This window comes from Schistocerca cancellata, chromosome 4 (assembly GCF_023864275.1).
Source record: "Schistocerca cancellata isolate TAMUIC-IGC-003103 chromosome 4, iqSchCanc2.1, whole genome shotgun sequence".
In the NCBI taxonomy this organism is placed as follows: Eukaryota; Metazoa; Arthropoda; class Insecta; order Orthoptera; family Acrididae; genus Schistocerca; species Schistocerca cancellata.
Window position 1 is genome coordinate 718,272,279 of NC_064629.1, and position 14,432 is coordinate 718,286,710.

General features: G+C 42.8%; 1 protein-coding gene across 2 annotated transcripts in view; it reads right to left on the reverse strand.

The window, feature by feature from the left end:
- The window catches only part of LOC126183746 (uncharacterized), a 526,769-nt gene that overhangs the window by 385,962 nt on the left and 126,375 nt on the right, over nucleotides 1-14,432 (reverse strand). The gene's annotated exons all lie outside the window — the stretch shown is intronic.

The following is a 14,432-nucleotide window of genomic DNA, read 5'->3' on the forward strand; positions in this document are numbered from 1 at the left end:
GTAATGTGCTGCGAATACATAGAAAGAAAAATTCCTTATCATTTAGCTACAATATAGCAGGTCAGCAACTGGAAGCAGTTAATTCCATAAATTACCTGGGAGTAGGCATTAGGAGTGATTTAAAATGGAATTATCATATAAAGTTGATCGTCGGTAAAGCAGATGCCAGACAGATTCATTGGAAGAATCCTAAGGAAATGCAATCCGAAAACAAAGGAAGTAGGTTACAGTACGCTTGTTTACCCACTGCTTGAATACTGCTCAGCAGTGTGAGATCCGTACCAGATAGGGCTGATAGAAGAATAGAGAAGATCCAACGGAGAGCAGCGTGCTTCGTTACAGGATCATTTAGTAATCGCGAAAGCGTTACGGAGATGATAGATAAACTCCAGTGGAAGACTCTGCAGGAGAGACGCTCAGTAGATCGGTACGGGCTTTTGTTGAAGTTTCGAGAACATACCTTCACCGAGGAGTCAAGCAGTATATTGCTCCCTCCTACGTATATCTCGCGAAGAGACCATGAGGATAAAATCAGAGACATTGGTGCTCACACAGAGGCATACCGAGAATCCTTCCCACGAACAATACGAGACTGGAATAGAAGGGAGAACCGTTAGAGGTACTCAAGGTACCCTCCGCCACACACCGTCAGGTGGCTTGCGGAGTATGGATGTAGATGTAGATGTAGATGTAGATGTAGTGGGCACAATTCGCGCCAAAGTCATATTTCCCCCCCTCTGTTCCACTCGCGGATCACGCGAGAGAAAAACGACTGTCTGAACGCCTCAGTACGAGCTCTTATTACCCTTATCTTTGAATCGTGATCATTGCGCGATTTGAAAGTTGGTGGTAATAATATATGCTCTACATCCTCGGTGAAGCTCGGATTTCGGAATTTAGTGAGCAGCCCTTCTGTTTAGCCCGCCGTCTATCTGCAAGTGTGTCCCACTTCAAACTTTCTAGGAGATTTGTAATGCTCTCGCGATGGCTAAATGTACTAGTAATGAATCTTGCCGCTCTTCTTTGGACCTTCTCAATCTCTTGAATCAGGCCCAACAGGTAAGGGTCCCATACAGACGAACAATACTCCAACACTGGACGAACTAACGTATTGTAAGCTATTTCCTTTGTTGAAGGACTGCATCGCCTCAGTATTCTACCAATGAACCGCAATATAGAGTTCACCTTACCCGTTACTTGTGTAATCTGATCATTCCATTTGAGATCATTTCGAATAGTCACACCCAGGTACTTGACGGACGTTACCGCTTCCAAAGACTGAGCTTATAAGATGAAGGACAAAAGTAGATAACCGTCCGTTTCAGAAATACTGTCAACGATTTCAAAACCGTCATCGTCTATTTCGGGACCAGATTCTTCAAACAGACCCAGCATTTCTTCATCTGTCAAACTTACAACATTTCGCTATTATGACAACTACGGAAGTACATTGCAACAACGAATGTATGGGAACTGATCACGCCTGTAATATGTTTTGCCCGGCCGCTGTGGCCGTGAGGTTCTAGGCGCTTCAGTCCGGAACCGCGTGACTGCTACGGTCGCAGGTTCGAATCCTGCCTCGGGCATGGATGTGTGTGATGTGCTTAGGTTAGTTAGGTTTAAGTAGCTCTAAGTTCTAGGGGACTGATGACCTCAGATGTTAAGTCCCATAGTGCTCAGAGCCATTTGAACCATTTAATATGTTTTGCAAATCACATAGCACTTCGTGGAAGCACGAACATCCATAAGGCTGTTCGTCGAAGTACTTAAAGAGCGAACAACTGACTTCAAATCATCGCTGCTCGGAAATAAAGCATTGTGAAGAGCAATCAGGAAAGACGCGCTCGGAGATTCTTCGAGCACTTGACTTTTAGGTATATCACAACACACCCATAATATTTACGAGCAGCGATGCAATGAGTTAAAATTTCATCGAAGAGTACTTCGCTCAGTTCTTTTTGTGGTTCCGTACCTTAATCGTTCAAAACTGAACCCTTATAGGATCACTTTCTCGTCCATCCGTCTATCTGTCGAACCGTTAAAAACTGCTCTTCTCAGCAACGGACAGACGTATCATGTTGAAATTTATATCACGTTTTAAGATCTACGGTCCCTTGACAGTGTACAAAACTGAAGCTTCTCAGTCAATTCGTTCAAAAGATACAAATGCCAGATTTACCATTCCTTGATTCCTAAGGATGTGCCCTGCCAACCGAACGCTCCCTTTAGTCAAATTGCGCTGTGTATTTCTTTTTTCCCCATTTCGATTCAGTACCTCCTCACTAGTTACTAGATCCAGCTACCTAAGTTTCAGCATTCTTCTGTAACACCATATTTCAAAAATTTCAATCCTCTTCTTGTGTGCACTGGTAATCGTCAGACTTCCAGTTCCGGACGAGGCTACACTCCAATAAATATCTTCAAAGATAATGGGAAATTATATTTGATGGGAAAATATTTCTCTTTTTGAGAGACATTTTTCATACTATTGCGAAGTTTGCGTTTTATATCCTCTCCACTACAGCCATTGTGAGTTATTTAGCTCATCTATTACTTTCAGGTCTCATTTCCTAATGTAATTCCCTCAGAATCACCTCATTTAATTCGACTTCATTCTGTTTGGTTTACTTTTGTTGATGTTCATCTTACAGCATATTTTTAAGACATTAACCTTTCCGTTCGACTGCTCAACAAAGTCCTTTACTGCCTCTAACAGAATTATAACGTTGTCAGCAAACCTAAAAGCTTTTGTTTCTTCTTCTTGAACCTTAATTCATTTCCCAAATTTATCATCGGTTTCCTTCACAACTTGCTAATGTTCAGATTGAATGAAAGAGGCGCTAGAATGCACTCCTGTCTCATTCCCTTCTCACCTACGGCTTTCCTTTCACGTCTTTCGAGTCGTACAACTGCGGTGTGGTTTCTATATATGTGGCGGATAATCTTTATCTCCCTATATAAGGGACGAAGTTTCCGTTCGAAGGCCACACAGGACCCGTGCCTACATGTCGGTGCTTATATACCCGCATTGCAATCGCGCAGGGTTGCATATACGCTGCAGCAACACTCTCAAACGAAAACTTTTGATCGACCCATATATTTTATCTCTGCTATCTTCAGAATTTCAAAGAGTGTATTCCAGTCAACATCGTCCAGAGCATTCTCTGAATTCGAAATGATATAAATGGGCGTTTGGCTGTCTTCAACCTTTCTCCTGAGATACGTCGTTGAGGCAGTACTGCCTTGCGTCTTCGTGTTTCTGTTATCAGAAATTATCTTCCCCGAGGTCGGTTTCTACGGGTTATTCCATTCTTCTTTAAGGAATTTGTGTCAGTTTTTTTATAAAAATGAGATATTAGGCCGATAGTTTGGTAATAATCAGATATATCAGCACCGACCATCATTTGAATTGGAATTACGAGTATAACATTTTCGTTGAAGACTGAGGGCGTTTCTCCTGTCTCATATGTCTCGCACACTAGTTGGAATAACTTTCTAATATGTTCTCCCAAGGATCTTTATAATTCTCAGTGAATGTCGTATACTCCAGGCGCCTCCTTTCGACTAAATCTCTCAGTCCTCTATCGACTTATGGCAGTATCATTTCAGCTTGATCTGCTTCCTCTTCCATTTCTATACTGTTATCTTCAAGAACTGACCTTCTTTGTACTCCTTCCATCTTTCAGCTTTCTGTTCTTTTTTTAGCACTGGCTAGCCATCCGAGCTCTTAAAATTTATGTAGCTGCGTCCCTATAGGCGGCATCTACCTTTCCCACAGTCAAATATTCGTCTACAGCCTTACTTTTTCCTGTAGATATTCCAGCTTTGCCATTTTGCACTTTCTGACAGTCTAATTTTGGACGTCTGTATTTCCTGTTGCCTGTTTCATTTTCTGCAGATTTTCTTTTCATTTTTCGTTTTTTGCATTTAGAACCTCATGTGCTATTCCATGATTTGCACTAGGACTTGTATTTTTGCCTATTTCATCGTCTGCAGGCTTCACTGTTTCATCACCCAAAGCTACCATTCGTCTTCTGTTGTAATCTTCCGCCCAATTTCACGTAATCATCGACTAATGCTTCCCTTGAAATACTACATCTACATCTACATGGATACTCAGCAAATCACATTTAAGTGCCTGGCAGAGGGTTCATGGAACCACCATCACAATAATTCTCTATTACTTCAATCTCGTACAGCGCGCGGAAAAAACGAACACCTATATCTTTCGGTGCGAGCTCTGATTTCCCTTATTTTATTATGGTGGTCGTTTCTCCCTATGTAGGTAGCCGGCACGGTAGCTCAGCGTGTTCGGTCAGAGAGCCGGTTGGCCTCTGTAATAAAAAAAAAACTGAGTGGAAGGATCAACCACCGAACTTCAACAGGATGTCTTGCGACGTCCGCAACGACCAAACACAACGATCAACAACGAACAAAATGAAAAAAAAAAATGTAGGTCGGCGTCAAAAAAATATTTCCGCATTCGGAGGAGAAAGTTTGTTACTGAAATTTCGTGAGAAGATTCCTCCGCTACGAGAAACGCCTTTGTTTTAATGATGCCCACCCCAAATCCTGTATCATTTCAGTGATGCCCTCTGCCCTGTTTCGCAATAATACATAACGTGCTGCCCTTCTTTGAACTTCAGTCTTATCTGGTAAGGATCCTACACCGCGCAGCAGCATTCTAAGAGATGAGGGATTCCTTTCAGCACTCATGTGGATGACCTCACACTTTTCGTTATTTAGGATCAATTGCTAATTTTTGTCCCATACAGATATCTTTTCGAAATTGTTTTGCAATTTGTTTTGAACTTATGATAACTTTAGTAGTCGATAAACGACAGCATCATCTGCAAACAGCCTAAGACGGTTGCTCAGATTGTCTCCTAAATCGTTTATATAGATAAGGAACAGCAAAGGATCTATAACACTACATTGCGGAACGTCAGAAATCACTTCTGTTTTACTCGATTACTTTCCCTCAATTACTACTAACTGTGACTTCTCTGATAGGAAATCATGAATCCAGTCACAGAAGTGAGACGATATTCCATAAGCACGCAATTTCACTACAAGCCTCTTGTGTGGTACCGTGTCAAAATCCTTCTGGAAACCTAAATATACGGAATCAATTTGAAATCCCTTGTCAATAACACTCAACACTTCGTGTGAATAAAGAGCTAGTTGTGTTTCACAAGAACGATGTTTTCTAAATCCGTATTGACTTTATGTAATTCATAACGTTCGAAGAGAACATATGTTTCAGAATCCTGCTGCATAGCGACATTAATGATATGGGCCGGTAATTTAGTGGATTACTACTACTAACTTTTTGAAGATTCGTGTGACCTGTGCAACTTTCCAGTCTTTGGGTACCGATCTTTCGTATGATTGTTAAGGAAGACTACTAAGCCTTGAATATCAATTAGAAACTACCACAGCTGCATTAGTTCACAGCCGGCCGCGGTGGTCTAGCGGTTCTGGCGCTGCAGTCCGGAACCGCGGGACTGCTACGGTCGCAGGTTCGAATCCTGCCTCGGGCATGGGTGTGTGTGATGTCCTTAGGTTAGTTAGGTTTAAGTAGTTCTAAGTTCTAGGGGACTTATGACCTAAGATGTTGAGTCCCATAGTGATCAGAGCCATTTGAACCATTAGTTCACATTTAGTATGTAACGAGCGGTTTCGTTCAAATCAACATCATCATGTTCCACAGCCAACGGTCATCGTAACAATTCCTCACAGAGTTGGGCCAATACCACGGTTTAAGAAGTCTAGTTATCTTGCGCGGCGTTTAAGTCAAATTCTGCAACAGGACAATCATAAACACTCCGTCGACTGCACGATAAAAGGAAGGCGAGCAGTGAGTGCAGGCAGCTTGGCATGTTGTGTACGTTACACTCGATTCCGGTATTCACGGATTGCCAATTTTCCTCCACTTACTGCTCGCCGTGCTTCTACCAGGCTGCCGACGGAATTTTTGATGATGGCCTGTTGCAAAATTTGCCTTTAACGCTTTGTAAGATTACTAGACTTCGTAAGTCATGGTACTGGCCCAACTCTAAGGGAATTTTTTATGAAGACTGTTAGCTGTGTAACGTGATGTTATTTGAACGAAACTGGTCGTTACATAATAATGTCTATTACTACAGCTGTTGTGGTTTCCTACTAATATTAATAAGAATAATTTGTGTTTCACGCCCCGTCGGTAACGAGATGATTAAATATTCAGCCAGTTTTTGAGGAAGGGTGTGTAAGGAAATCGGAATTGTTCTTTTCACAATAATTATTTCGGCATATGCGACAAACGAAGTACGGACATTAAGGAAAATCCAGATCTAGGTGGTAGGATCTGGATTTTAACCGCTGTCCTCCAGAACGCCAGTCCTCTGTCTTACAATTCTGACATCTCACTCGGTCTGAAATGGAAGTAAAAGTCCACGGATCCGTGAACGCAGTCACAAATCTACTGTGGGTAGATACTGTGTCTCATGTAATGGCAGCACAGATATTTCATGGAAAACTCTTTTAAACCCAGTACGGTGGAAGGAGCCCTAAAGGTATTAGCAGTACATGCTTGCATTAAAAACGATTAGTACTTCTAATAAGAAAACAACAACTAAGAGAGCGAATCATAGGCTTTTTATGCCTTTGAAGGACACAGCGCAATGAAAATGGTGCAATGATAACTACATACAAAATTAGCTGTAGATTTGTTGTTGGCAGTGCTCCTATATATCATATAAATGTGAAGATTAGGCTTCACTGGCTCAAGGAGCCACACAGACCAATGGAAACATGTCATTGGGTCTTACGAATCAGTTCTGAAATAATGCCTGCAGTCACCTATATGCCAGAGAAATGAAAACCTTAATCTTATAGATGAGTAGCTTTACTAGCAACTAGGAAACAATACAATTTCGTGCAACGTCTCAAAGATAAAATTAACCTTGATAAAATCGTTGTAATTACGTTCATTCCGATACTGTGATTACTCAGTCGTCTAGTTTCCTCTAGGTCTCTGAACATCTGATAGTAATTCTGCAGTTTATTTATGTTAGGCATTAAACCTTTTCCAAGGAAGTTAAAAGAGTGCGTAATAAACATTATACTGTCTTTTACCAGATGCACATACATACATGCTGCTAGCAAGTACTGAGGAACTTGGAAATTTGTGGTAAGCTCCGGTGGGACCAAACTGCTGAGGCCATTGGTCCCTACTTAATCTAACTTAAACTAACTTACGCTGAGGACAACACGCACACCCATGCCCGAGGAAGGACTCGAACCTTCGACGGGGAGAGTCGCGTGAACCGTGACAAGGCGCCTCAGATCGCACGGCTACCCCGCACGGCGCAAGTACTTAAATGTGGTGTCCTGTGGTGATATGTTACCAACTACCGCGTGTTTTAGGGCTACAAAGCCAAATTCTACGCATTGTACCCGACGCTGACGTATACATGCCAAACTCCCTCATTAGAGTGTCATTAGCGACTCCAGTATTCCATAGCGAAAGCCTAAAAGTTTTGCGGCAAAATTCCACGTTCACTTTTCTCTTTTCATCATTAAAATTGTTGCAACAGCGAGTAAAACTCGATTAATAAATCTTCGAAGGCAAACACTCTAACGAACAGTTGCTTTTCATTCCTCCCCACCCCTTCCAAAAAGTTCTTAGGCCACCGCTTTGGAAATAATATTGGTATTTCTTCCAGAAATTCCAATTTAAACTCCTCGAACATTTCTGTTACACTTCCATAAGTACTATACCGTCCTGCAACGATTCTAGTAGTGCATCTTCGAATTCATGCGATATCTGTTGTCATTATTGTCATACCTACCTGATGCGGAATACAATCGCTGGAATAAAATTCCTGAATTTGTTACACTTGCCTCTACTATGCAGTTTCCATACATATGGACTGCACTTCCCTAGAACCTCTCAAACAACTTTTTTTTTTTTTAGATCCTATGGGCCAAACTGCTGTCATCGCTCCCTAAGCTTACACACTACTTAATCTAACTTAAACTAAATTACGCTAAGGACAGCACACACACCCTGCCCGAGGGAGGACTCGAATCTCCGACGGTGGAAGCCGCGCGAACCGTGACAAGGCACCTGAGACCGCACGGCTACCCCGTGCGGCTCTCAAACAACTCTAAGCCTTCCAATCGCCTACCTTGATACTGATTCTACGTATTCATCCCATTTCATAATGGCCTAAATATACGAGACAGTCAAATGAAAACGAGGCACGTGGATAAAAAGTAAGTAAATTGTGTATTATTTCAAAACTAATCGCCATAATTGTTAATATATATATCCCACTGTGAGACAAGACAGTCAACACCTTCATGGAAAAATGTTTGTAGTTTCCCACGGAACAATAATTGTACCCAGGCGTTCACCTCTTCGTCCGAAGTAAATTAATGACCACGAATGCCTTTTTTCAGGGCTCCAAAAATGTGGATATCGCATTAGGGCAGATCGGAACTGTATAGAAGATGTGTAAGGGCTTTTCAGCGAAACCTCCGTTGGGCCACATGTTGCCAAGGTGGTTGTGAGTACGTTGCCGAAGTTTGACTGAGAGGCCGTTACACATCCTCCATACAATCCCGATCCCCCCCACCCATGCGATTTCAATATTTCTGTAGCCCTGAAGAAAAGCATTCGTGGCCGTAGATCTGCTGATGAAATTGACCATTAATCTTGTAATCGGGTACTACTTAGTTCCTTTTCCTTGTTATAAGTATTACCCGGCTTTCATCTACGATTAAAGAGAGCTTAAGTTCATTGTACTAAGTAGAAATTTTATTCAAGCTTGTCTCCATTGCCTTATTTAGTATCGATGCCGGATTTTGACATCGATATTGAGCTGAACGCACCAGCTTTGGGCGTCCAGAGCTAAGTTTCGTGCCGTACCGCCGGCGGCACGGACTTCGCGTCACTTGGCTAGGTCCTGTGGCGGCATTACCTAAGATGAAAGCGTGTGCGTTTTCCTAGTACACTTGTGTTGACGTATCAAATTGTCTCTGATCATCCACGTTACTATTCGTACACAGTTATTCGCTTGCTCTTGGTTATTTATCTCCGTTCGTTATTGTGATTTTGTTCGTATGGTGTTGACAATACTTCGCTTTCACGTTTTAGATTCCTCTCGGTTGGTCCTTCGGATTTGCGTACAATTTTTGCTGTCGTCCACTCGGTCCTTTCAATCACTCAGCGTTTCCTTAGAAACCCCTGAAGTAGTGTGTTACAAGATCTGGTTGGTTGGTTTGGGGAAGGAGACCAGACAGCGTGGTCATCGGTCTCATCGGATTAGGGAAGGATGGGGAAGGAAGTCGGCCGTGCCCTTTCAGAGGAACCACCCCGGCATTGGCCTGGAGTGATTTAGGGAAATCACGGAAAACCTAAATCAGGATGGCCCGACGTGGGATTGAACCGTCGTCCTCCCGAATGCGAGTCAAGTGTCTGACCACTGCGCCACCTCGCTCGGTTTACAAGATCTCACTTGACTCCATGACGATACTTTCCTGTAGACAACGGAGTCGTCAGCAAACTGTTTGATGCTCCTAGTGATCATATCTGATAAATCGTTTATGTATATTGCAAACATTAGAGGTCCTACTACGGTACACCCAATATTACATTAGTTTCGTGAACCGTCCACTTCTGGTTTAACGTTCTGGGTTTTATTACTCAAATATTCAATCGAGGCAATCGTATATCTGCGAAGATACTCCGTATTACCATATCTTGGGTGGTAGTAGTGGGCGATGTGGTACAGTGCCGAACGCCTTTCGGACATCTAAGAGGACAGTTGGTTCAAAATGGTTCAAATGGCTCTGAGCAGTACGGGACTAACATCTGAGGTCATCAGTCCCCTAGAACTTAGAACTACTTAAACCTAACTAACCTAAGTACATCACATACATTCGTGCCCGAGGCAGGATTCGAACCTGCGACCGTAGCAGCAGCGCGGTTCTGGTCTGAAGCGCCTAGAATCGCTCGGCCACAGCGGCCGGCTAAGAAAACAGTATCTAGCTGTTTAGCTGCAGTGTCTGATATCTGATATGAAGAAAGCAACCTGTGTTCTAAACCAGTGCTTTTCTGAATCCGTGCTGATTTTTTGAGAGAATCTTCTTTCCCTCCAGAAACGTCATAATGGTTGAGTTCAGAATATTCCCTAGAATTCTGTAGCAGATTGACTTCAGTGACACTGGTTTGCAACAATGTGCTTCCATTACTCCACATTTTTGTAAACAGCAGTGGCCTGTGCTCTTTTTCAGTTACGCTGTAGTATTCTTTGTACAAAATGTCTCAACAGCAAGGTTTTCACAGAGTCCTATTCTGGATGGCCCGACAGGGATTTAGACTCTACCCCAGACCAATTCAAGTTCAGTGTCTTAACCACTGTGTCAACCCGCTTGTTGATGATCATGGAATACACACAGTCAGTAGTCGGTCAGCAGTCAGTATTCAGTTTCTGTCATTGAGACAAATGAGAACACATTTAACTGGCATCTATGATTAGTTTTAAATATTGTCTAGACACTAAAGAAACCGAGTAAGATGGAACGGTGAAAAGGCTCTGAATTCGTATACTGATGGAGCGATATTCAAATCTCCGTCCGGTCATCACGATTTTCAGTTTCCGTGGCTTCCCTAAAGCGGATTGCATGAAACGCAGAATTATTACTTCAGTAACGCATAGGACGATTTCTTTCCCCACTCTTGTCGATATGAGCCTGTAATGCAACGTCGACGTTATTTTATACTTTAGCCCTCCTTCCTTGGAGAAAATAGATACGCTGTCAAAACTCGAGGAAAAATTTCTGTCTGCTTTCGCTAACAACGGAATAGAGAGGAGAAAAGAAGATATCAATAAAAGAGTCGCTTAGAGGAAAATAAGAAGTAGAAAAGTACTTGCAAGAGTTGCGCAGTACAACCAGGTGTAAGGCTAAGTGTCGTCACCCGCCACAAGAAGCTTTTAGGAGTTTGTGTTGCTCATACAATCCGATAGTTACAGCAAGTCGGTAACGTTACCTAACAGTAGTTGAGCATAAATACACTGAAGCCACTAAAGAAACTGGTATAGGCATGCTTCAAAAAAATGGCTCTGAGCACTATGGTACTTAACATCTATGGTCATCAGTCCCCTAGAACTTAGAACTACTTAACCTAACTAACCTAAGGACAGCACACAACACCCAGTCATCAAAAGGCAGAGAAAATCCCTGACCCCGTCTATAGGCATGCTTATTCAAGTACAGAGCAGTCGGCAACACCTGTAAAAGACAAGTATCTGGCGCAGTTATTAGATCGGTAACTGCTTCTACAATGGCAGGTTATCAAGATTTAAATGAGTTTGAACGTGGTATTACAGTCGGTGCAAGAGCGATGGGAACAGTATCTCCGACGTAGCGATGAAGTGGGGATTTTCCCGTACGACCATTTCACGAGTGTACCGTGAATATCAGGAATCCGGTAAAACATCAAATCTCCGACTTCACTGCAGCCGGAAAAAGATCCTACAAGAACGGGAACAACGACGACTGAAGAGAATCGTTCAACGTGACAGAAGCGCAACCCTTCCCCAAAATTGCTGCAGATTTCAGTGCTAGGCCATCAACAAGTGTCAGCGTGCAAACCATTCAACGAAACATCATCGATACGGGCTTTCGGAGCCGAAGGCCCACTCGTGTACCCTTGATGACTGCACGACACAAAGCCTTACGCCTTGCCAGGGCCCGTCAACACCGACATTGGACTGTTGATGACTGGAAATATGTTGCCTGGTCGGACGAGTCTCGTTTCAAATTGTATCGACCTGATGGACGTGTACGGGTATGGAGACAGACTCATAAACCCATGGACCTCGCATGTCAGCAGGGGACTGTTAGGATGGTGGAGGCTGTGTACAGGTTTGGGGCGTGTGCAGTTGAAGTGATATGAGATCCCTGATACGTCTAGATACGACTCCGACAGGTGACACGTACGAAAGCATCCTGTCTGAATACCTGCATCCATTTATATCCATTGTGCTTTCCGAGGGAAATCCAGCAGGACAATGCGACATCCTACACAACCAGAATTGCTACAGAGTAGCTCCAGGAACACTCTTCTGAGTGTAAAGACTTTCGCTGGACACCAAACTCCCCAGTCATGAAAGTGCTGTTCAGAAGAGAGCTCCCCCCCCCCCCCCCCCTCTCGTACTCTTACGGACAACCCTGCAAGATTCATGGTGTAATTTCCCTTCAGCACCACTTCAGACATTAGTCGAGTCCATGGCACGTCGTGTTGCGGCACTTCTGCGTGCTCGCGGGGGCCCTACACGATATTAGGAAGGTGTACCAATTTCTTTGGCTCTTCAGTGTATGTGCTGTGTGGCGCATACATACACCAGAACATGATATTACTTATGATTACATCTATTCTCATTTAGGTCTTTCAAAAAATGAAAACAAAATAACGTCTTCATACCCTATGTCATTTTTGTGCAGAGTTGATAGTAAGACGGCAGCTTTCTAAAAACTTTAGTAATATGTACGCAGTAGCTGACCAGAGCTTGGAATTATTGTAACCCATCTTTATGAAAAATATTCATGAATGGAGTTAGAATTACCATCCGGTAGTTAGCATCCACGTGATCTGTCATCTGCATCCGTTTCTCTTCGCCTATTACTCGCCACAGGTGTGATCCCCGTGACCACACCAATCACGCATCTTACGCAAATTGGGCCTCTATCGAAATAAGTTTTTGATTGCTGTCGCGCTGTTATGGTTTGGGATGAAACACAACACGGTGCTGTTAACAGAGTCCACGAAAGTGTAACAGGATCAATCCCGCGTACGACCATACTGATTTAGGTTTTCCGTGATTTCCCTAAATCGCTCCATGCAAACGCCGGGATGGTTCCTTTGAAAGGGCACGGCTGGCTTCCTTCCCCGTCCTTCCCTAATCCGATGACCTCGCTGTCTGGTCTCTTTCCCCAAATAACCCAAGCCAACCATTGCTGTCCTCTATTTACATGTAAAAGACTTGGTGGATAACACGGGAAGATACATGAGACTGTTCGTTGATGATGCTTTTGTATACTGGGAAGTAACAGCAAAATAAAATTGTTAAAATTGTAATGAAATGCAGGTAAGTCTGTCAAGGATCGGCGCTTGGCGCAAGAGCGCGCTGTTGACCCTAACTGTAAGCAGATTTAGTGTATTGTGCATACATAAGTATGCCGACAGACTTGTTACTTTTTTATATTGGAATCACTACTGATAATATCTAGCTGTATGATTCTGGAGTGACGTAAAGTGGAACGACCATATAAAAACTTATTACAGTAAAGCCAGATGCTTGACTGAGATTCACTGCAAAAATTCTAAATAAATGTGGTTCATACCTGAAAAAGAGAGCTTACACAACCCCCGTTCTACCAATTCATGAATACCGCTCAGCAGAGTAAGTCCCTTACCGATTGGGATAGAGGAGCTGAAAAATATTCAAATAAGAGTGGTGTATTCCATCATGGATACGTTAAGCAAATCGGTGATGTTAATCAAACTCCATAGGCAGATGCTACGAGAAACGTTTATTAGCTTCATTGTGAAACAGCAGTCCTTAATATTCTGCCGACAACTAATAACTCATGTATGAAACCTTGATTTGATTTACACAGGGTAGAGTAGTATTCTTGATTATTCGAAAATTCTCATTAAAGTGCGAAATTATGCAGACTAACAATACAAGAAAAAACGAATATTTTTAAATTCATTCGCTTTTGAGACTCGTAAGATATACCGTTCATTTTGAAACTGAGTTTTTAGTTATATCGGTGTAGCAGAGCGTCTCGCAAATCCTTTGCAGTGACTCCATACGCAAAGCATTTCATTTCTTAGAAACAGATGTCTTGGGGAAAAACTAACTTTCTCTGTATTGCTGAACTGCGAGAGTCCTACCTATCGACTAGCACTCAATTGCAGCAAAATCCAAATTTCCTACCAGTTACCCAGATGTGCGTTTTCTCGTCTTTGTCGAATCAGAGCTTGTGCTCCGTTTCCAATAACTTTAAACCCTAATCTTCCTTCTCTCCTAGCGAGTGAATTTTTTATAGCAACGTGGTCATAATAGTAAGCAACAAGCCATCCTGAATCACTTTTGCATAGTTCTCCTAAACTAATGTAGCTGAATAATGGGACGTCTCAGCCTATTCTCTCCCATATTATCATCAAACGTGAGCTTAATTTCTGTATCAAAAGAGCACTGGTCAGTAAGACTTTAAACGTCTACAGGCTGAAAAGTGATGAGTTAAACAGCAAAGTCGGCGCATACACGTTTGAAAGTCAGTGTGGCCGGGTTCGCACTGCCGCCGGCAGACACAAAGCAAACACAGATAAATGGACGCCAACGAAGCAGAAATCTGAGGAGTCTCGAAGC